This window comes from Petaurus breviceps, unplaced genomic scaffold, assembly GCF_028583685.1.
Source record: "Petaurus breviceps papuanus isolate PSGF00001 unplaced genomic scaffold, PetGlider_PUasm1.0 90903, whole genome shotgun sequence".
Lineage (NCBI taxonomy): Eukaryota > Metazoa > Chordata > Mammalia > Diprotodontia > Petauridae > Petaurus > Petaurus breviceps.
In genome coordinates, this window is record NW_027187376.1 from 17,241,296 (window position 1) to 17,266,633 (window position 25,338).

General features: G+C 38.3%; 1 long non-coding RNA gene across 1 annotated transcript in view; it reads right to left on the reverse strand.

The window, feature by feature from the left end:
• Window positions 1-997: 997 nt before the first annotated feature.
• LOC138151604 (uncharacterized) overlaps window positions 998-25,338 on the reverse strand; it is a 42,532-nt gene continuing 18,191 nt past the window's right edge. The window contains exons 2-4 of the long non-coding RNA XR_011165875.1: window positions 21,910-21,969; window positions 20,869-20,964; window positions 998-1,173 (exon numbers count right to left, since the gene is read on the reverse strand). This is a non-coding gene — a long non-coding RNA (uncharacterized lncRNA). The remainder of the gene's footprint in view (window positions 1,174-20,868; window positions 20,965-21,909; window positions 21,970-25,338) is intronic.

Consider the following 25,338-nt stretch of genomic DNA (forward strand, 5'->3'; position numbering starts at 1 on the left):
TCTCTATTTCACATTACTGGGTTGGGGTTCATAAAAAGCAATCTTAGGGGTTAGTGTCCACTTTTCTAAAAGAAAAGTAAGTTGCTGCTGGTTACCATAGTAACTGCCAACAGACCAGCATTTTCTTGACATTATTCTAATTGGAAAAGAAAATAATCTGTTTTAAATTATAAAGCAGAGAAGACTGTTCATCCAAAATGGCATACTAGGCCGACTAAGCTTTCCCAAACCCACTCAAGAATGAGGCATGACAAGATCGAACAGTACAAAGGGCCAGAGATCTGCTTTACAGAACAGTCCTAGGCATGCTGGGTGGTTAAAGACAGAATAAGTGTTTTGACCTTATGCAGGAATCATAATGGCTAGAGAGAAAAGCAGCATGGTAACCCTTTCCAGTTAGGACTGAAAAGAAAGCAAGGTGTTTGTAACTTCTTTTAGTCAGGTAAGGCTATGTATGAATAAGCCCATTCCATGCTTAGCATTCAGGGAACATAGTCCACGCATCCCAATGCCCATATTTATTTTGTGCCCCCATTAAAATTTTACTACCATCATCTTGAAGAGATAATTTATTTTACCCATAAAACAGACTTTCTCCTGCTTTCAATGAACTGACCCTTCACTTACTTTTAAAACCCTCAACTGTGGCTTAGATGATTTTTGACTTAAAAATAAATTTCTGTCTCTTTTTCCATCCTTCCTCTCCCCACCCCTGCTACCAAACTCCATCAATATTCCTGACTCTCCCCATCTCTGCTGAGATGTTATAAAAATGTGTCAGGGTGAACAAATCTGACTCAATGAGCTTTTCAATTCTCCTTTAACATGAGTCCTTGCCCAGGCAAGGAAGTTGTTTACTCTAACACTTGGAGTGGTAGGTTGGATTGAGTTTGGCTTTTTCTCATCTCTAGTGTCTCCAAGTGCAGAAGGGAATGTTAAAGGTTAGAATAGATGGATTAAGAATATATCAAGTGAATTAGGAAAACCATCTGGTTTTATTAGGAAACCATATTCAGTAGACTTGAACTTCATTCACACTTGTTTAGGAGTATTTCTTTCTCACTGTTCTTTCTGGCTTCAGATTTTACAGGGCTCCACTCTTCTCCAGGTGGAATTTCCTCAAGCAATAAGGGTTTTGCCACCTTTTGTTCCTGTTCCATGAGCTAATAGGTTCTGATGGGAGGGAAACAATAGAAGTGATTATTTTTCTTTGCTGGATTTCAAAACCTCACTTCTAACTGTACTCCCCTTAGACTTTCTTGACCAGCTCCTGCTTCTGAATCTTAAACCAATCTGATAATTGTGAGAGATTTCACATCACCCTGTCAGTTGCCATTAAAACAAGTCATATTCTTGCATTTGCAACAGTGATTTTTTTCTTACCCTGCCTTTAAGAGTTCATTTCATCTTTTTTTTTCAAGTATAGAATTCTCTCCATAGATGAGTCTGCATTTTAATATGGTACTCTTAAATTGAAGTGTAGTGATGGTATTAAAATGATCACTAGGTTGGTCTCATTTTGGGGGGCTCAATATCTTTTTCCCCAGAGTCTTTAGTCCCATCTACCCAGTGCCTAACATAACAGCAGTAATAATAATAGTCATGGTGATGCCTTGTATTTGCATGGACTTTAAAACTTTTCAAATATCATGATATAGTGGCAAGAACTATCTCCAGAGTCAGAGAAACTGGTTTCAAATTCCTTCTTTGACACTGCCAATGTGAACTTGGGCAAGTCACTTAACATCTTAGAGCTCAATTTCCTAATCTGTAAAATAATTAGATTCTTCTACCTCTAGATCCATGATCCCATGATGGCTTTTATAAGAAGGAAGGGATCCTGTCATCTAAATATCACATCTAGTACTCTAAACACAAAACTTATTTATTTGTTCAATTGAATTTATACTTAGGATCTGAAAAATGCAGTTTTCAGGATATTCCCAAACACGTACAATTAAAATGTCCATTGGAGCCTGATAAGACTCTTTACTCTTTTATCTTCTATGGAAAGTTAAGAGGGGGGTGGTAATTTGACATTGATAGAAAGGTATCTATCAGAGAATCAGTTTCTTGGAACAAAGCATTTCCTTCAATTCCTTGAGTTTTTAAATCTTGGTATTTACATAAAGGTTAATTTTTATGTGGGCTTAGAGAAAATGGAGTGTCAGAGGTGGTAACTTGTCATTCATTTGTTCTGTGGCATAAGAATGACATTAACAAAGAAAGCAAAGGTATTCTGATGGGTGTCTGTGGAATGTTTAATAATGCTTAGAGAGAGATGCTGAATTTACTTCAAAGACAAGTCACTCACTGAAAATTCTCTTGACCTTTTTCGGGGGAACAAAAATATTCTTGAGTTGTTTCCAATCATTTTGCATAGGAGGCCTCTATAACATAAACAAATGCAGACATAATAAAGTAATTCTGATGACTAAGCAATCTGAGAGCAGAGATTGTTTCTATGTCTTTTAATCTTCAGCTCCTGGCATACAGTAGTTGTCTAATAAATGCTTGCTTATTGCTGGATGGATGATGAATATCTGTTGGTTGAAAAAAAAAGTGTCCAAAAATTTAATATCTATTAAATAATGATTTAAGTGAATTTTTATTATATTTGTCATAATAGTAGCTAAATACATTTTAAAATGGCAATACATATGCATGTGACATTTGGTCTATATAGGTACATATAGAATTAAGACTTACAATAAAGCTTAATGACCCATCTAATAATGATGATGATAGATTTTCCATAACACTTTAAGGTTTTAAAAAGTATTTTATATATGTTCTTTCACTTGATACAGCAACCTTGTGAGGTATAGCAGGTGCTGTTACTACACCCATTTTACAAATAAGAAGATTGAAAGACTCCGTGGTTTGCCCAGGATCACACAGTAGTGTCTAATAAGTGTCTGGGCTAAGTTTAGAACTGAGGTCTTCCTGGTTCCTAGGCTAGTACTCCTTGCTGTCTCAGACATTGGGAACTACCACTTTAAAAGATTTCCTTACATAATTTAGAACATTTTAGCCTCTAATTTAGTACATCAAACTAGACTGTTACAGTACAAATTTGTATTGTTCCAGGTTCCATTCAGGCTATGAGGTAACTCATACAGCAGCCCTGATTCACAGATACAGGTTTTGGGAAACACATTGGAAAATTGTTGGCAGTGTCTCTCCTCTCTCACCTCCAACCTATATTCGTGCTGGGAAGCTGTGTCTGCACCCCCCACCCCCAAGCCGGCAGACCCCATTCTTGCTGACTGAGAGCTTCAGTCCTTGTAGAGGCAGGTCCTTGAAAGCATTTAATTATGCCTGAAGTTAATTGAGGAGCCAGATGAACAGTTCGGTCTGATGGGGTCTGAAAGAGGATTCTAGAAATTCGAAGTAAAAGATTGGCAAGGTGGTGTCAGCTGAGACATGTTCATTTTCACCTTTCCTTTCAAGTTATGCTGATGATTTCATTAATCAGGATTATTTTTTTTCTGTCATTTTCTTCCCATTGACAGATACTAATTAAAATAGCATACCCACTCTCCCCTGGTAGTTCTTCTATCAAAGTTTTTCAGTGACCGCTCTTTTTGACTGATTTAGCATGGCTCTTTCCCCTCAATTAACGGACAAGTTAAGCTTTATATTCCCTTAAATTTTTATTACTTGTAATTGGGAAATGAAAAAAATCATTTTATACTTTACAACTTTAAAATGTGCAAGTAAATTGGGTACTCACATAATGAAGGACTAATTGCCTAATCTGAACTGAGCCAAATAGTCAGGTGGTATGCTTCCTTTGCTAGACAATAAGCTGAATTGGCAGACCCCCTTCACCCCTGAGTCCAGTTTCCAGTTGATTTTCAAATTGGGTTGCCATTGTAAGAGGACGGTTTTTAATTTGCCTTTTAGTAAAATAAGACTCAAGAATAATGAAACGGACTAGTTTGAAATTTAAAGAATGATTACATATTACCCCTTTCCCCAGAGTAATTTTCACAAAACATTCTAAGATTCTTCTGTGGTAGAGCGTGGAGCCTGGAGTAAAGAAGATCTGAGTTCAAATGTGACTCCAGACACCAACTGTGTGAACGTGGGCAAGTCATTTAACTTGTTTGCCTCAGTTTCCTTATCTGTAAAATCGGGATAATAATAGTATCTATTTCCTAGGGCTGTTATGAGGATGAAATAAGACAATAATTGTGAACTGCTTAGCACAGTGTGTGGCACATAATAAATACTATGTAAACAGCAGTATTTTTCCTATTTTCATGGGTTTTGCTACCAGCTATATATGTGTGTATGTATATGTATGTATGTATGGGTATGTATATATGTATGTTTGTGTGTGTGTGTGTATAAATTAATGTTCCAAAAGTCTTAGTATACTAAGTCATTCTGGAACAAACTCAAATCCCTCTCAGGAGAAACAATTCTTATATTTTTTTGCATGAGCATTTGTACTTTGGAAATCAGTAAACAAATCAGGGCTTAATTTATTTTCTTGTTGATCATTTAGATTAAATTCTAGACAATCATGCTAGGTAGTACAGTGAAGAGAGTACCAGGCCTGGAGTAAGGAAGACCTGAGTTCAAATCTGGCCTCAGACACTTATTAACTGTGTGACCCTGGGGAAATCACTTAACCTGTATTTGTCTCAGTTTCCTCATCTGTTAAAATGGTGGAAATAATAGCATCTACCTTCCAGGGTTGTTGTGAGGGTCAAATGAGATAATCATTTTTAAGGCACTTAGCACAGTACTTGTCACATACCGTGTTTCCCCGATAATAAGACCTAGCCCGAAAATAAGCCCTCCCCTTACTGTGTAAGATTCCTCTAAAATAAGCCCTCCCCCAAAAACAAGCCCTACTGAGATTGCTACTGTAGTGAAGGTGATCCCCTGTGCTACACCTACATTACGTACCCTCTGTATGCACCGTCCCCCCCGTGAAATGCACACCGCGCTCCGAGCTGCATCCAATCAGAGCTGCAGCAGTGAGTGCGTCATCCTGTTCTTCCCCAGTGATTTGCTTATTGAATAAAGGTACATTTTTTGTTCACATTTACCTGTTTATTAAAATTGCTGTCAATGTTCATTAAAATAAGCCCTCCCTTGAAAATAAGCCCTCTGGTGTTTTTCTGTCCAAAAAAATAATAAGACAGTGTCTTATTATCGGGGAAACACGGTAATAAGTGCTAGAGAAATGTTAATTATTATTAAGTGATGGAGGAAATGTTAATAATACAGAATAAACAAAAGTATATTGTTTGTAATCTTTTTACAGAGAGCTGATTGTTAAACATTTACCAGAACATCCCTGAACACTCTGTATAGTAGTATCTCTGTATGAGTATATTCTTCAAAATTAAATATATAATATATATATATATACATACAAAGAATACTAGCTTATAAATGTCAAGCATAAGGGGAATGTCTTATTCATATGTGTTTCTCATAGTGCTCCTACAAGAGATATAGCATGTACATAGTAGATGCTTAATAAATATTTATAGAATTAATTGCTATAATCATTAAGTCCTATTACTCTCCCTCCCTCCCCTTATTTTATGGATGGTGCTCTTACATCTGTTCTTAACATTCAGTCAGAAACACTTAAAAATGAATAACTGGACCACTGATGACCAAGTCATAGACATTTGGAATGGTATTTTTAAAATGTGTTGCCTCAGTTTAGTCCCATAGGAAGACTGGATCTTAAATGCACTGATGGGTGAGGTGGGGGAGTGAAGAGGAAGGAAAGGAGAGAGAGACACAGAGACAGAGAGAGAGAAAGAAACAGAGAAAGAGATATACAGAAAGAGATACACACAGAGAGACAGAGGCAGGCAGAGAAACAAACAGAGGGAAGAGAGAGGGAGAGAGACAGAGAGAGAGACAGAGAGAGACAGAGAGAGAGAGAGAGAGAGAGAGAGAGAGAGAGAGAGGAGAGAGAGGGAAAGAGAGAGAGAGAGAGAGAGAGAGAGAGAGAGAGAGAGAGAGAGAGAGGAAATTAGTCATGAATGAGAGAATTCACCTTAGGATATAATATTTGCCTTTTACAACACTGAAATATCTCCTAAAAAATAAGAATTGCAATTCAAAAAAATCACTTTTTATCTTGGCCATACCTTAAGAGCCCCAAACGTCCACAATGCCACCTGGTTCTGTTTTGTTTCATTTTCTTAAGCATGAGAATACTTATGATCACTGAAAAATCTCGATAGATCTTCTAACAAGTTACACTAGGAGAATGGGGAGGAGGGGAATGAGATTCCAGAGAGTTCTCATCAATAAATATCAGAAATTATTTCTGAGTTGTGCTAAGAAGATATGAAATATTAGAAAAGCCATATCCTCTTGAATGAAGTGCACATTTGAAATTCTCTAAGCATGACGAAGAGAGCTCAGATAAGCTCTGCTCTAAATGGTGTGTTTACACCATGAGATAACAAAAAAATGTGTTTCGGGGAATAACTGTCTCACATCTCAGGAGGCAGGAGGCCTGTTTATTCTGAAAATTACCTTTGCCTGGAAACTAGCTATAGGAAGCCATTCATTCTCCCCTACTTGATTTATATGTGTAAAGCCCAGGACCTGGCAGCTGCAGTACTTAAGGGGTTAAAATCAATTTCAAGGGATAGTTGTATGGGGACTGGTGGGAAAAAAAAACTGCAACAATTTGTGAAAAGATTATTCTTTGGGTGCTTTCTTCTGACACTGGGGCTATTAATTAAAATGAGGAAGGATGAAAACAGAGAGTCAAGTCCCAAACATTTACTGTGTCTACTATATTCTAGGCGATGTACTAAGTGCTGAAACGTAGTAGATGACATGATATCCTGTCCCCCAAGAGTAAGGACAAATGTGAACATTGCTCTGGACAGCTTTCGTTGGCTGGCAGATGATGGAAGGAGAAGACTTGATGAGCTGACACTAGAAGTTACCGTGTTCCCCCGATAATAAGACCTAGCCCGAAAATAAGCCCTCCCCTTACTGTGTAAGATTCCTCTAAAATAAGCCCTCCCCAGAAAATAAGCCCTATGGAGATTGCTACTGTAGTGAAGGTGATCCCCTGTGCTACACGCTACATTATGGTACCCTCTGTATGCACCGTCCCCCCCCATGAAACGCACGCTGAGCTCCGAGCTGCATCCAATCAGAGCTGCAGCAGTGAGCGCGTCATCCTGTTCTTCCCCAGTGATTTGCTTATTGAATAAAGGTACATTTTTTTGTTCACATTTACCTGTTTATTAAAATTGCTGTCAATGTTCATAAAAATAAGCCCTCCCCTGAAAATAAGCCCTCTGGTGTTTTTCTGTCCAAAAAATAATAATAAGACAGTGTCTTATTATCAGGGAAACACGTTATCTGAGAGTTCTGGTCAGAGTCATAAATAGGGTGAGATGACTAGAATTTTGCCCCAGGGAACCAAATATAGAGGGTCCTGATAGGAGTGAATGTGGTGGAACTTCGGCAACTTATTTAGTGAGGACAATCCATTAAAATAAGAATCTCCCTTGCCCTACTCTCCTTGCCACCTTCCTTCCTCCATTCACACCACCATTGGTTAGCCAAACCAGCAATGACTGATATCCTAGTGCTCCATCGCATAGGATCATTGGGACAAAAGCCCAAATGTCATGCTTCTTGACCCAATTGGGGTTTGAAATACTTGTCTTGTGTGTAAAAATTCCTAGTCAAAGCCCTGGATTGGCCATATTGTCATTAAAAGCAAGGCAGATTAGGGGCGGCCAGGTGACTCAGCGAGTAAGAGCACTGGCTCCAGTGTTGGGATGACTTGTAGATAGAATCCCGGGCTCAGACACTCAGCACCACACCCATAAATAAGTGGCCGCGTAAGTTTGAGCAAGTTACTTAACCCCGATTGCTTAAAAAAAAAAAAAAAAAGCAAGGCAGATTAAAAACATACTCTTCAGATTCTAAGATGCCTTATTTAAAAAAAAATAAATTCCATTCCCCTTAAGGTTGCCTCTAATATTTATTTTAACTTGATTTCCTATAAAAGTGTCAGTGAGTGAATGCAGGTAACGTGATTTGCCCTGCATGCTGCTGAGTTTTGGCCGTGGGCCCCAACGTCTCTGAAAAATAGTACTTCTGGGATAGTCTGACAGGAATAGGCAGGTGATGGTCAGGCCTGAACTTAAGGAAAATCACTTTGGCAGCTGTATGGAGAAAGGGCCGGGCTGAGATTTGAGGCAGGAAGAACAATTAGAAGAATGCATAATAATTCAGACAAGAGATGAGAGTCTATAGTAGGATGATGTTTATGTGAGTAGATGTATCCAGGAGATGTTGTGAAAGTAGAGATGGCAAAATATGACAAAAGATTGAATGTGTGATGATATTGAGAGTGAGGGGTTAAAAATAACACCAAGGATGTAAGCTTAGGGGCTAGGAAAATGGTAGTGCCCTCAATAATAATAGGAAAGTTGAAGGTGATGAGGGCTGAAGGGAGGAAAGGAAATGGGTGTGTCCCATTTGGGACATTGTTCATTGCAACATTGTTCAGTTTTACATGGTTACTAGATATCTGGTAAGAGATAGGGAAAAATCAATGGGAGGGTGTGTGTGTGTGTGTGTGTGTGTGTGTGTGTGTGTGTGTGTGTGTGATATCATGTTTCAGGAGAGAGACGAGGGCTGGATATAAAGACCTGTGAATCATCTGCAAAGAGATGATAGGTGAGCCCATAGGAGATGAAGAGGTAACCAGTAGAAATAGTGTGGGGAGAGAAGAAAAGAAGACCCAGTACAGAGAAATGGGGAAATACCTACAGTTAGTAGGCATGACCTGGGTGAAGATCCAGTAAAAGATATTGAGAATTAGTGGTCAAACAGGTACCAGGAGAAAGCAATGTTGGGAAAAGCTAGAGAGGGGAGAGTATCCAAGAGAGGGAGATCAACAGTGTTAAGCGCTGTAGAAGGGTCAAGAAGGATGAAGACCAAAAAAGGCCATTAGATTTGGACTTTTATAGGAAATCAAGTTAAAATAAATATTAGAGGCAACCTTAAGGGGAATGGAATTTATTTTTTTTTTAAATAAGGCATCTTAGAATCTGAAGAGTATGTTTTTAATCTGCCTTGCTTTTTTTTTTTTTTTTAAGCAATCGGGGTTAAGTAACTTGCTCAAACTTACACGGCCACTTATTTATGGGTGTGGTGCTGGCCCAGGATTCTATCTCCAGGTCATCCCAACACTGGAGCCAGTGCTCTTACTCGCTGAGTCACCTGGCCGCCCCTAATCTGCCTTGCTTTTAATGACAATATGGCAATTCAAAAGAGCATTATTGATTTTGGAGAGACAAGTTTCAGTTGACTAATAAAGTTAGAAAACCGATTGCTGAGGGTTTAAAAGCAAGTGAGGGGCTTGGCAGTAGAGACACCGAGCTAGAGGACACTCTCAAAGAGGTTAGTCAAAAATAGGAAGAAAAGTATTGGACAAGAGTTAGCAGGGGTGGCCAGGTCAAGTGAAGGTTTTTACTGGTTGGGGTTGATAGGGACGTGTCTGTAGGCAGTGAGGAAAGAGCTGGTGTATAGGGAGTGACTAAAGATTAGAAAGAAAAAGGATGAAGGTGCGAAAAATCTGTTGGAGAGGACACTGTTGTTGTTGGATTGTTTTGCAGTCATATCTAACTCTTTATGACCGAATTTGGGGCTTTCTCTGGCTCATTTTACAGACAAGGAAATTGAGGCAAGAAGGGTTAAGTGACTTGCTCAGGATTACACAGCTAGGAAGTGTCTGAAGCCAGATTTGAACTCAGGAAGATGAGTCCTCCTGACTCCAGGTTCAGAACTCCATCCACTGTGGCACCTAGCTGCCCTGGAGGAGCCATAAAAGGATGCAATTCAATCTAACAGTAAAGGTATTTGCTTCAGAAAGAAGAGCTCCCTCTTCTCCAGAAGTTGTAAGGGACAAGGAAAGATAGAATGGTAAAAGATTATGATCAGATAAAGGAATGTCAGAGTTCATAAATAGAAAGGTGGCACAGTTGTGGGGAACAACAGAAGCTAGCATTTATATAACCCTTTAAACTTTGCCAAGTGTGTTTCATATAATATCTCAATTTATCTGCAAAATAACCCGGGAGACAGATGCTATGGTGATCCCTCTTTTACAGATGAGAAAATTGAGGCAGATAGAACTTTAGCTACTTTTCTAGGGTCACACAGCTAGTAAGTATCCAAACTTGGATTTAAACATGTCTTCTAAACTCCAGGGTCAATATTCTAACCATTTAACCATCTAGTTGCCTCCTTTATATGGAGCACGTATCAAGAGGAAGTTTCCTATAACAGTGAAGGCACAGACAGGCAGAACAAACTTCCACATGGAAAGCTCTGTGCTTGGGGCTGATAAAGATCACCCTCATATAAGTTAGTAACAATAAGACAAGATCATATCTGACAATCCGTTCTATGGATGTTTGTTGAGTATCTACTGTGTGTTGAACAGTCTCCAGGAGAAGGTACAAAGAAAAGTGTATATGGTACTCTGAGAAGACTGATCGGAAGAGCTTGTTGCTGACTTTTGGTGGATGGCTTCGCTAAGGATTAGTGAAGGAAGAAGCATTTGACCTGAGACTTTAAAGGATGGGTAGTCAGTGATAGAGACAACATTTGAATTCGGTTCATCTCACTCCCAAGTGAATACTCTACACTGTCTCCTCACCTTGCTTCTCATTTGTTTAGAATATATAGAGGAAACAGAAGGAGATATTTCAAGGGAGGCAATGAAGACAGAAGAGGCAGTGAATAGAGACAGTTTCTAGGCATTCAGCTATGAAAAGAAAGACCAAAACAATAGTCTGAGGGGACAATAGGTGAAGTGAAGTGAAGTGAAGTGCAGGCATTTTGAAGACTAGGGGAAATTCAGACATGATTTTAGGCAATAGGGAAGGAACCAGAAAATAGACAGAGATAGAAAATCAGGGAGAGAATAAGGGAAGGTCAAAAAGCCAAGCTGTTATAGCAGATGAAATGAGATGAAAACAAGGACTCAAATTGAAGTGTTGACATTTGCAAAGAAAAGAGACACCTCTTTCTCCGAGACTGGAGAAAAGGGGGAGAGAGTAAGGAATAATACTGAGGGGATTTGAAGCGTAGAATTGAAGAAAAGAGGGAACGTGTAATAAATCCAACAAACATTTAATAAGTAGCCACTATGTCTGAGACAATGTGCTTAGAGCTGGGATTACAAAGACAAAATGAAGCAGAGTCCCTGCCCTCAAGGGGCTTTCATTCTATGAGGGAGATAAAATATACAAAGGCATATTAAACATATATATATATTTATAAAATATATTTATTATAAATATATAACATATGAAATATATTATAAAATGTATTTTTAAATATAAGCTAATGGGGGGGGAAGCACTAACAACTATGGGAACCAGGAGAAAGGTGGTGGTTAAGCTGAGTTTAAAGGAGACTGGAGATCCTAAAAGGTAGAGGTGAGGAAGGAGTGTATCCTAGTCATGAGGGACATTAACTAATGGCTTCAATTTTCCCAATGAAATATTTGCTTAGATTCTTTTCTAAGAGGGAGGAGGGAAGGGGTGGCATAGGGGACTTCAGATATAAGATGGGGTTTGAAACAGATGCTGAAGGGAGTCAGTTATAGTTAATTACTGAAGTGTAAGAGGATTGAGGCAAAGCATCAGGCTGGGGTCATACAGCATCAATCTGTAGTGGACCCAGTCAGCACAGTTATATGACTTCCTCCATCTGTGTTCATCAGCAAGCATGTAGGAACAGAGAAGGCAGATGGTTGGAATAATCCAGGATTTGGGTTTGGAAAAGGATGAGTGGTGATAGGGCAAGGAGTCAAAAGCTCAAGGGTAGACGAAGTCAGTTGGGACTTTTTACTTAAAAGGATGAAAATCACAACAGCTAGTAGACAAACTTCCATATGGGGAAAGAAAAAGGAAGAGCTCTGCATGTCTGAAATAATGATTTTCTTAACTTGTGACTGGCTATCTGTATGGATATTTTTATGTACACAATAATATTAATGATGATAATAAAAAGAGTGCATTTTTATAGCACTTTAAGGTTTAAGAACTGCTATCATCAAAGCTACTTGAAGTAAGTAGTATAAGTATCAGTATCGCCAATGGAGGAGGGGGATACTTGTTATTTCATTCATGTAAGGAAGTCCTGGTGTGGAAAAATCCCTTCATCAATGCATCTCAGTCACTTGTTTGCGATTTAATATCTTAGAATTGCCTGGAGATCTAAAAGGTAAAGTCACACAGAAGAAATCAGCATGATTTGACAGTTAATTGGGTGGGGGGGGTGAAATAGTGTAAAGCACAGATGTCAAACATGTGGCCCACAGGCCACATGTGGGCCAACCAGATTAAAATGTAATTGGGAAATATATAAAATGAATAAATAAATAACAAAAGAAACATAAAAATCTGCGTGGTTTTCTAAGTCAATATGCAGCTCCATTTCTATTTGAACTTGACACCATTGGTGTAACTCAAGGATGTCCTAAATATGGAAAAGTCAATCTCGAAGGCAACACCTCAAGCCTTGTGTAACTGTCATTCAGGTAACACATGGACCATCTATCTGCCTTGTAACTTCAAAAGACCCTGGGAGTTATATTCCTTCTCAAGTAGGAAAGAGACCCAGAAAATGCAGAATTGGAACTAAATTCTCTCAGCGAGCCAAGGAAAGGGAAAGACTCCAGTCAAAACAAAGCCTAGTTAGTCTTCTGGAGAGTGACCCCCATCTGCTGCTGCTGTTGCTGCTCTTTCCCTCCAATCTTCTCTGCATATAATTCTTCAAAGAGATTTTAAAACTATTGCTACAGTGGAAAATTCTGTCTTCCAGATCTAATCCCACTGTAGCTTCATCTCTTCTCTAGCTGGGAAGGAATACAATTCCCAGGGTCTTTTAAACACCTTAGGCCCCCTCACAAGGCAGTCAGTTCAAGCCTTGCCTGAAATAATAGTTACATCCAAACTCAGAATTTCTGTCACCATCCTGACTTGCTCGCTTTGGGACGCAGCCAGTATAGACTTTGAAAGTGAGCCCACAAACAGCATTGCTATAACAGAATCATAGAATGCTAGAGCTAAATAGCTCAGCAGAATACACATCATCCATACTATGACTTCTGAATAACTGAGAAGGGCAGGCAAAGTGTCTGTTTCACTATACTCAGGGGGACATGACCAGCATAGATATGTACCCATGTACATCTACATATCAGTTCAGGGAAGAGGTTACAATAATAAATGATATCTGGAACTGTACTAACCTGTCAACTATAAGTTATAGGGGACACGGCATAGTGTAATGGATACAGAGCTGACCTTGAAGTTAGGAAGATCTAGGTTCAAATCCTCCCTCTCACATGGTATAATGGGGGGTAAAAACTGTGAACATGGAATTATACAACATGAATTCAAATCACATCTCTGATATTTTCTATCCACATGACTCATAGTCAAAGCATTGAATGACTTTGGGCCTCAGTTTCCTCATCTGTAAAATCATGGAGTTAGACGAAATGACCCCGAATGTTTCCTTTCAGCTTAGTTAATCACTTAAATTCTTAGTGGTCCAGGCGATGCTCTGAGAATATAAATTGCAGTTGTGTTGCTGATCTGCATTGCTGAAGAGAGAGTCTCCACAGTTGGTATAATTGCTTGTACTAATGAAATCACAGGTATAGTCCCATTATATTAATCATATGTTATGAAGTTGATCAAATGGCCTATGCTGCAAGAGTTTAGCTCTAAAGTACAAGTGGATGTGAACTTCTTCAAATCTCTCTTCCAGCTTGCTTATCCCAATTAAAACAAACAAACAGACAAAAAGGGTTAGTGTCTTTTTGTTGTTTAATTGTTTTTTCAGTTGTGTCCAACTCTTCATGACTCCATTTGGGGTTTTCTTGGCAGAGATGCTGGAGTGGTTTGCCATTTCCTTCTTCAGCTCATTTTACAGATGAGGAAACTGAGGTAAACAGAGTTAAATGACTTTCCCAGGAGGCAGCTAGGTGGTACAGTGAATAAAGCACCGACCCTCAAGTCAAGAGGACCTGAGTTCAAATCTGGTCTCAGACACTTAAGACTTACTAGCTGTGTGACCTTGGGCAAGTCACTTAAACCCAATTGCCCCGCCTTCTCCCCTCCAAGAAAAAAAAAGACTAAATGACTTCCCCAAAGTCAAATAGCTACTAGGTGCCTAGGTCCATTTGGGCTCAGGAAAATGAGCCCTTCTGACTCTAGGCCCAGAGATCTAACCACTTAGCTACTGAAGGTTAACACCATCTACCCTTTATTTTTGTCACAGGGAGATTGTGAATATGCATGAAATAATAGAACAGATAGGAATCTTTTGTGGCTCCTAGAAAAGACAATCACTATTCAGACTCTTCTCTTGTCTTAAAAAAGGTGACTACTTTTGCAAATGACTGGTTCATTCTGGTTATAGAATCATCATCCTGGATGAAGCATGGAGTATATATCTGGGTCACACTCCCTTGCAGCACTGGATAGGTCTGGCAAGACCTCACATTCCATTCTTCCTAATCTACAATAGGTTGAAATTTGCTGCCAAATTTCAAGAAGCCACATAGCAATATGGCTGTTTAAAAGAAAGTTGGGGGTGGGGGAGAGTTCTTGCTAATCCAAACCCAGTTTTATTCTGTGCCCTGACAAGTTTAATAACATTTAAATATGTTTTCTTAGCCTTTGAAGTTAACACCTCGTCAAAGTGAACAGAAAATATGCTCACACACTTGTGATCCCTATTGTTTTTCTGTGTGATGACAGTTTTCTATGAGGTTGGTTTAATAGACCTACAGGGTTTTTGATCGTATTGGAAAGAGTGTTGACTTGGGCCTCCCCAGCTCCACCTTAAACACCTCTCTCCCTTCCATCATGAAATTCCCCTATGCAAGATTAAACCACAGCTACCTTTGAAACACTTTTCTCATCTTTGCAAAATTTGCTTCCGCTACCTCCCCTTCCCCCAACTCCAATGCTCACTACTTTTGTTTAACTAGCTATACTTTTCACAGACTTATTAGCATTTTCAAACCTGCTAATGCATTAGAGCTTGAAGGCACATCAGATCTTTGGGACAGGCTATCTTTGCCTATACAAAATTCTCCAAATTTTTTTTTTTTTTTAAGAAAAGGAACCAAACAAAATACAATGCTGATGAAAACGGTGCCATACCAAATGTAGGTACACAGGACAGCCAAAAGCTAGGTAGGGGGTTTGGAGGTGGAGGTGGGAGGCGGGCACATAGTTATAAGGAAAATAGAAAATTTTGCATGTTTTAAGAGAAAGGAGGAGTGGGTTGATGTGGAGGATGACAGGAAAACAGGCATTGCTAGCAACCGTGATTGCAGAATGGTTAATGTGTGGGTGTATTGTAGCTTCAAATTAGGTAGCTTATTTAATAGGATTTCATAATTTTGATGTTTATTGTTACACCCACTTCTGGGGCCCCCCAATTTGTAGATCTCTAAGCCATTGTCACTCCTTTTCTGCTGACCCTGTCTTTCTTTGGTTCACTGCTATAGGATTCAAATGGCAGCTTAGGCAAAGCAGTAAATAGAACACCAGATCTGGAGGCAGGAAGACCTGAGTTCAAATGAAGCCTCAGACATTTGCTAACACTATAACTCTAGACAAGTCACTTAACCTCTATTTGCCTCAGTTTCCTCAACTGTAAAATAGAGATGATAATAGTACCTATCTTCCCCCAGGCTGTTGTGAAGATAAAATGAGGTATTTTGATACAGTGCCTGGCATATAGTAGATGCTTAATAAATGCTTGCCCCCTCCATCCCTTCCCATGGTAATAGGGGAAAGTTCAAGTGTTTTACTGTCAGTGGAAATGTTCACCTTTCCTTGTCCCTTCTCTGAATGCTTCTGACATTAGCCCCTTTCCTGCTCCAATGGGTCTGGTCTCTGATGTCCAGGTTTTGGGGAAAATTAGAGTTAGAAATGTTTAGCCTATTAAATTCAGAGTACCCTGAACATCACACATTATGGAATAAAATGTATCTATGCTTTTGTTCTTCAGGGCGAACCCTCAAAAATTACTATTCTTTTCCAACTACAGAAATTCTTTCCCTCTTTATCGGGGCTAAAGATTAAATTTCTCCTTCATTTTAGAAGATGAGGATACCAACATTTGAGTTTTGACTTGGATCTCACAAGAACAGAATGTTGCCAATTGGACCATCAGAATATTTATTTAGAAGAAAACCAGTAACAGAGTTTATGGAGTAAAAATCTTGCCTGTTGTTTGAAAAAATTAAGTGGCAATCAAAAGACCTGGATTTTGTTCCCACTTAGGGCAGTGACTCACTGAATAACTTCTGGGAATCCTTCACCTTAACATGCTTCACTTTTCTCATTGCCATGATGGAACTGGAGAAGGCCCAGAGAAGGGAAATGCCGTTTATTAAGGTGATGGAGAGGCTTCCACATGAAGCCATACTTAGAAGATGGAAACTTTTCAGGCTGGAAAGATAAAGGCTGAGAAGGGATAAAATCAAAGTTTATTAAATTATAAAGTTTAGATAGGGTTAACATTGAGTTCATGAGATGAAAGAGAGATTTCTTAAACTTGATAGAGGCAAGTAGAGGTAGATTTTACTTAACTGTTTTTCTTTGACAGAAGGGAAGATTCATTAGTGGGTGAGGGATGGCTGTATCCAGAAAGAACTGACGTGAAAATAAAAGGAATCAATAAAGCTTTTAAAAAATCTATTAAGTAAGAACATCAAAAAGAGCTGAAGATCTTGCTTTCAGAAAGTATGAAAAACAAATATCCAGACATCAGATGGAATCTTCTATGCCAAAAACAGAGCAACTGATATTTTTTGGACTTGTCTTAATAAAAATGTACTCCTTCAAAAGGAAGAAATCTTATTTCTGAATTGAGACATAGGTTTGCCTTGTGATCTAATCACATTGTTATAGTTGTATTTGTTTTTAAGATAATTAGATTAATCCTTTTCCTAATATTGAACCATCCTTACACCTATGGTATAAATCTAACATGGTCATAATTTTTGCATTTATATTCATTGATATTTGTTTATAGTTCTCTTTCTCTGCTTAACCCCTGCTTGTTGTTGTTGAATAGTTTTCAGTCATGTCCAAGTCTTTGTGACCCCATTCGGGGTTTTCTTGGCAAAGATCCTGGTTTGCTGTTACCTTCTCCAGCTCATTTTGCAGATGAGAAATTGAGGCAAATAGGGTTAAGTGACTAAACCAGGGTCCCTTCTTGCAGTACTGCTATTTGGGGGTGTTTACAAGTGAAATATTCTACTCACCTTTCAAGGCTTTTTCTAGTAGACATGTTTCAAATGCCTGACTTTTATCGAGTGCTTAACTTTTGCTGTTTGTGGTTTAGCTCAGCTTTGGAGGATGTTAGTTTAAGTTGCATTTTGAACTCTGCTGCTTTGTGGAATACAGGCATCCCTTATTTTATTGTATTTCAGTTTATTGTACTTCTCAGATTTTTTTTAACAAACTGACGGTTTGTGACAACTCTGTGTGATATAAGTGTATCCATTTTTCTGATAGCATGTGCTCACGTTGTGTCTCTGTGTCATATTTTAGTAATTTTAACAGTATTTCAAACTTTTCCATTGTTACTGTATCTGTTATGGTGATCTGCGATCAATGATCTTTGATGTTACTCTTGTAAGTGTTTTGGGGTGCCATGGACCATGCCTATATAAGACAGCAAACTTAATAAATGTTAATTAATTAATGACTTACAGCAACTGGCCAATCCCCCATCTCTTTCCTCTCCTTGAGCCTCTCTATTCCCTGAGACACAACAATATTGAAGAATATTACATAAACTTAGTTGATAAAGCAGCAACAGGGTCTGAGACGATTCACCCCAATTTTGAAAGAAGTTCCATTGTGGTAAAGTGCTACCGAATAACTTTTCATGCTATTAAGAACTCTTTCTTGAAAGGAAGAGTCAATCGATGTGGCACCCTTCATTGATATCTTAAGAAATTGCCACAGCCACACTTAAACTCAGCAATCACTGTCTCGATCAGTCAGTAGCCATCACCATGGAGGCAAGACCCTCTACCAGCAAAAAGATGACAATTCACTGAAGGCTCAGATGATGGTTAGTATTTTTTTTTTACCAATAAAGTACTTTTCATTAAAGTGTAGACATTTTCTTTTTAGACATAATGCTACTTGGCACACTAAATAGACCATAATAATTAAAGGATAGCATAAATGTAACTTTTATATTTACTGGAAACCAAAAAATTCATGTGACTTTCTTACACTACTTGCTTTATATCTCCAATCTATGCCTGTATACGAATGCATTATTCACGACTACAGAATAATCCTGGGTTACTTGAATGTATCTTTCTCCTTACCACTTGCAGAATGTGTTTTGGGATTGGGAACCAAGTGGGAACCAAAGCAACTATGTGCCTTGGAGCTTCAGCCATGGGGCTTTTCTTAGTTGGCAGTCTATAGATGTGGTCATTCAGGGTTTTATCTCTGTTCTCAAATATTCCAGACAGTTTCCTTGTATCATTTCCTATATTATTATACTCAAGTTCTTAATAAAAAGTTCCCCCAAAATATCTATCATCTCTAAGATGATTCCATCATTTCTTCAAGATATTGTCACTTTGGCACTTTGACTTATCTAGGAATCCATGTGTCCACTCAAAGTCATTAACTTTTGCTTCTCTTCTGCCAAGTGTTCTACTATTTCTGTATTTTAAAATTCTAAATATCTCATACTCTTTTCCCACATCAGTACTTATTTGGAGAGATTGTTCATTGTATGTTTTAATGTTAGCTATCTCAAGTTTTATCATCATTAATTTTGCTTTGAGAGCTCTGGTTTTTGACATAATTTACATTTTATTTTTTAAATATTTATTTCTCTTTTGAACTGTTCTGGAATTTCTGTTGTTCTTTGATCTCTGAGGAGATTGCAGAGTTCTCTCTTTCCTTAGACATTTTTCTTTCATTTTCCTTCATAGTACAATGCTTTTTCAATGTCTTGTGACCTTTCTGAATTTTTATTCAGTCTTTCTTCTTTCAGAGCTTCACTCTTAGTTTATCCATTTGTAGAGCTAGGCCTATATGGAGATTTTTTTGGGGGGGAGAGGGTCTTTCATAAACAGTTTTATTATTCAGACATGCCTATCATATTATATAACCACTGAGGTTCATCCCAAGTTTTACTCTGGCCACTTTTTAATATTTCATTTCTTTTCAGGTAAAAAAAAATTCTGGAATCTTAGCATTGGATGGAGCCTCAGTCAATTCATCAACCAAAAAAACACTTATTAAGAACCTACTGTATGTCAAGTATTGTGCTAGCCACAGGGGATGTAAATATAAAAGTGGCATACTACCACCCCTACCACCCCCACCTCTGTTTAAGGATCTCTTATTTCACCAAATCAATATTACACATAGTAGGGAATAATAGCTAAAGAAGAGAGTTTGGACTAGGCCAGAGGCTACTAACCTTGTGTGTGTGTGTGTGTGTGTGTGTGTGTGTGAGAGAGAGAGAGGGGGGGGAGGGGGGGAGAGGGAGGGGGGGAGAGGGGGGGGGGGGGGGGGGAAGAGGAGAGAGAGAGAGAGAGAGAGAGAGAGAGAGAGAGAAAAGGAGAGCATGTTGTGGACCCCCTTTGGTAGTCTCACAGAGCATGTGGATTCCTTACAATTATGTTTTTAAAGGCATAAAATAAAATATATAGGATTACAAAGGAAACCAATTATATTGAAATAGAGTTACATAGACATGTATATATGTGTGTATACCTATAATACATACACATACACACATATGTATACATACACATACACATACACATATACATATACATATACATATACATATACATATACATATACATATATGTGTGTGTAGGTAGTTCACAGACCCCAGCTTCAGAACTACTGGTCTAGGCAGTCACACAGATTGCCAATGGACAGGGAGTCGATTGTCACTTTTTTCAGTAGCCATGGTTATAGTTTGATGATTATTCCCTGAGACAGAAGTTAAAAGCTGCAGGCACAAGCATGGCTTAGTCCTGGTTTCACGTCTTCTCTGACACATGCTGGTTGTGTGACCCTGGAAAGATCACTGAGCCTCTCTGTATCTCAGGACTCTCTAAGGCTAAGTTGCAGAGAAGATGCCGGCCTGTGCTGACAGACGTACTTCCTCATCAGGAGCTCCTTATGCCAATAAATCATGGGTTTGATTCCCTAAGTCCTTAAATGGTATTTTCTCCAAACCCTTCAGCTCCCTTTGAGCATGCTCGGGTTTTTCATTGTCCTTCTTTAAAAGTAGCATCTAAAAATGAGTGAATGAAAGAAATCATTTATGGAGCATTTATACGTTAGGTGCCATGCTAAACACTGGAGATACAAAGAGCCCACTGTGTGGTGCAGCTGATAGAAAGATGCTCCTGGAGGCAGGAAGAACAGAGTTCAAATCTGGCCTCAGACACTTACTAGCTGTTTGACCCTGGACAAGTTATATAACCTCTGTCTGCCTCAGTTTCCTCAACTGTAAAGTGGAGTTGGTAGCAGCACTTACTTCACATGGTTGTTGTGAGGATTTCATTAAATGATATTTGTAAAGCACTTAGCAGAGTTCCTGGCAGAGAGTAAGTTCCATATAAATGTTAGCTATCATTATTATTATATTCGGTACTTGTCCTCAAGGAGCCTGAGGATGTGATCTGACTGCACCAGGTTCTGCCTCCTTCTCCCTAATTGGCTGCAAATGAGTCTGCTACTTTAGCTCTCCAATGGATTGTGGGATCTCTAGGTCCATACTAACAACTCTTACCTCTAGTTCATGGATCAGAAACAGGGACATTGTCAACTGGGAGGTTGGTAATGCTGTTTCCTCTTCAGGTGTTTGTGGTATTTATGGTAAAGAACCCTGTAAAACACAGAGAAAACCACAATCAGTTAACCTCTTCACCAGATTAGCTTTCTCATTATTTTTTTTTGTTCTGCATTGCAAAGATCAGGAAATGGAGAATTTAGTTTTCTATAGAAAACTTAACTTTGCTCTTTTGTGACTGACAGTGCCGTGGGCTATGACAAGCAATCTTTCACTGCATGATTAGATGACAATGAAAATAAGACATCCTTTAAAAAAATCAGATACAATATTTGCCTTCTCTTGTTGGGGAACACTATACAATCAAACCACCAATCTTGCCTACCATGTTCTTTTCTCACACACAACTTAAACAAAATTCTGGCTGAGATATCAGATTCTGTCTTTGCTCAAATATGTTTTGTTTTAAACATTCACTTTGTATTTGTCTAATGTCCAACTTTCAGTTAAAAATGAAAAAAAAAGAAATGGCCTTTCCTTGATTTCTAAGTCATATGGGAGGTTTCAAATGTTTTGTGGACAAATTGTACTGAGATACCTCACAATCATAGTTTGCAGGTGGGTAATTTGATTGCATGATTAAAGGATAGGGCTGCTGTTCCCTAATGAACATTTTCCTGGCCAAGATTTCCCTAGTGGCAAAAGGAGACTCCTAGAATGGAGTCTAAAGTCTCCAAATCCTAGGTAGGGGACTTTAGGGAAAATACTGGCTCATGGAATCACAAGGAAACAAATGGGAAATCTGAATACTTCACCCTTTTCACACAATCCTCAAAAACTTTCTCTAGCTCAGAGATAACAGGAGAGAGAATTGAATTCCCCTGGAGTAACTAAGGGTCATGGGAGTTGCATTAAGAATTCCAATAGCCTTCTCACACATCTGGATTCTGAAAAGATCTAGTATCTCACCCACAGACCCCTTTCAGAAATAAAGCTGAGGAGAAGTTGCATACTTTACTCCCACAGGGCCCCAGTGAGTACCTGTTAACTTATGGACATTGTTCTTTGTTTCTCTCTTGGACCATTCTCATAGAGATACACCTGAAGGACCAAAGTTAAGCAATGTTGATTAAAGTGAACAGAGAAGGAAGTATCTACTACAGCTCTATATTCTTGGCCCTGCTCCGTCTGACAATTTTATTAGTGACTTGGATTAAAAAAATAGAAAATATAATTCTAGCAAATGTGCAAATGATGTGAAGGTATGGTAACAAAATGATAGGGCCAAACCTAACAAAATGAAATTCAGTAATGATGGATATGAAGACAAATATTAGTTTAGTTTCCCATGGGCAAGGACTGTATCATCTCTCATCTTTGTGCATCTAGCATATAGGAAAATGGATTCCACTTAGCAAATACTTAATAAGTATTTAATTGAATTAGACATAGATAGATAGATGGATGGATGGATGGATAGATGAATGGACATGTCTAAATACAGGGTGGGGGAAATATGGCTAGATGGTTAATAGAGATAAGATTTGGACCTGTAGTTTCACTGGTATAGGAAACTGCCAAGTGAGGAAACATCCTCTACCAAGACAGATTGGCATGGTTTTGGAGAGTTGCCTGGTATTAAGAGATTAAGTGACTTGGCCAGAGTCACACAGCCAGTAGGTGTGAGAAATAGAACCTGTGTCTTTTTGGCTCCAAGGCCAGTTTTCTATCCATAGGGCCATGCTACCTCTTATCAATAGTTAATATAAAAAACCCCTAGAGACTTCAGTTAGTCCAAAGCTCCTCATGAGTCCTCAGTAACACAGTAGTCAAAAAAGTTAATTCAACCCACTACATGAATTGATATATATAATATATATATAATTTATATATATAAAACCCATAATTACATAGGCTATAGTCCCACTATGCTCTGCACAGGTTAGGTCTGGAGTATCGTGTTGCTGCATTTGGGGTGAAGGGGAGCATTGATAAACTGCAGCATGTCCAAAGAGAAGAGATATTGGTTGATGAAGGATTTGTCATATGCAAATCAATGAAAAGAATCAAGTAAATTAAGCCTAAAGAAGTGAAAACTTGAGGATGGAGACTTGATCACTGTTTTGAAGCACATGAAAGGCTGTTATGAGGAAGAGAAATTAGAAATATCCTGTTTCACTCCAGACTCCACAGAAGACAGAACTAGGACCAATGAATGGAAGCTACAGGGACGTAGAATTCTGTTGAATGGAAAGAAAAGCTTTCCAAAAAAAAAGGGGATGCAATGGTATGCCTTGGAAGGTCATGAATTACCTGACTTTGGAGATGGTCAGGTAGAGAATCTAGATAACAATTCTCCAGGGATGTTGTAAAACTCCCTAGCAGGTGGAGAGGGTTATTTTGATTGATCTCTGAAGTTCCTTCCAACTCTAGAATTTCATAATTTTTTCCCTAAATATAAAATTGTCAGTTTTATTAAAATAGCAAGGTATGTTTTTATGTTTTGTGCTGCTTTGAAATTATGAAATACTAATTCAAATAAACAAACATTTCTTAAGTACCTATTAGGAGCCAGGCTAGGGCAGCTAGGTGACACAGTAGATAGAGTTCCTGTCATGGAGTCAGGAAGCTTCATCTCTGTGAGTTCAAATCTGACCTCAGATACTTACTGGCGTGTTACCCTGGGCAAGTCACTTAACCCTGTTTACCTCAGTTTCCTCATCTATAAAATGATCTGGAGAAGGAAATGGTAAAACACTGCAGTATATTTGCAAAGAAAAACCCAAATGGAGTCACGAAGAGTCAGACGTGACTTAAGCAACTGAATAACAATGTAACAGCAAGAAAGAGCCAAATACTATACAATTTCTAATTTGTCCCTTTGCACACAGTTATGCTTATGAAATGTTTATTGAATTGAATTGAACTGAACTCACATTACATTAGGCCTAGTTTGGATTCTGAATCCAGAGTAGAATAAACTTATATGATGTCACAATGCCTCAGCTTTTGTCTTTAACTTTTAAGAAATCTCATTTTGGAGCTTCAAAAATAAAAGTCAAGCGAATGCAAAATATTACCTAAAGCTAAGTTAAAATTGCATGTTTTAAATTTTTATGTCAGGAGATGCAAAATTAATACTGTTCTTGTGATATTGCTCATTAATACTGTACTTGTACTCAGCTATTGCTTTAATGACCTAATTCGAAAGAGTCCAAAATTTTATTTTACTTAATTTAAATCATTTAGATGTACGAGCTATTTTATATCCACTGACATTTTTTTCCATATTATATATAATAGAGAAGTCTGTCTCAAACCCTCTTCTAGAACATAAACTTTTGATGGACTGAAACAGGATTACTTTTCATAATATTTCCAATAAAAGATTGGTCACCTGGGGAGGGAGATGAAGAGCAATTTGTCTAAGGCACTGAGGGATAGGAATATCAAGTCAAAATGACCATGCAACGAGGATATGAAAAGACAGACCTTCACGTCATGATATGAGCAGGAATGCTAAGCTTTTGAAAACTGAATAGCAACTAGCAAACAGACAATGACAGGACAACATTTACTAATGGAAAGAGCATGGTTCTTGCAGTCAGAAAACCTAGATTCAACTTCCTGTGTCATTCTCTGTCACTCCCTTTCTCTCTGTCTCTGTCTCTATGTCTCTCTCTCTCTGTCTCTGTCTCTATGTCTCTCTCTCTCTCTCTCTCTCTCTCTCTCTCTCTCTCTCTCTCTCTCTCTCTCTTTTTGCTTTTTGGAGGGAAATTGGGGTTAAGTGACTTGCCCAAGGTCACATGGGTAGTTTTTGTGTTAATTAGGCCATATTTTGTGTTTTGTGTTAATGAAGCCATATTTGAATCCAGGGCTGGTGATCTATTCACTGCACCACCTAGCTGCCCCCAACTACCTTTCTCTTGAATAGCTTTGGTTCTTGTGTCTCATTTTTCTTATCTTATGAAATTAGTTCCTAAAAAGCAGGGGCTGACTCATTTTTGTCTTTGGATCCTCGGTACCTGACACATTGCTTGGCACATAGTAGGCACTTAATTGTAATTGTTGATTGAGTTGTAAAATGAGCAAAAGAGTCTTAGTCCTGTCTATCTTGATTGTAAAGATCAAATTATACATAATATAGAAAAATACAAATAAAAACTTTAATTAAAAAATTCATTAAATTAAAAGACTCATACACCTAAGTAATGTGAATTTTATCCATAGGCACCATTAGGCACATAAAACAATATCAAGAGCAAAAGATCTTGCAGTTGTTGCTTCTTATGAAAAGACTGACTCTTGTGTCTTGTAAAACAGAACAGTCAACATTCATGCATGCTTATGTTGTGCAAAACTATGTATTAGGTACACATACCATTAGCAGTCTTATTTTTTATTGCAATGGAAATACGTGTGCATACATATACATATGCACATATATGTATGTACACATAGATATATTCA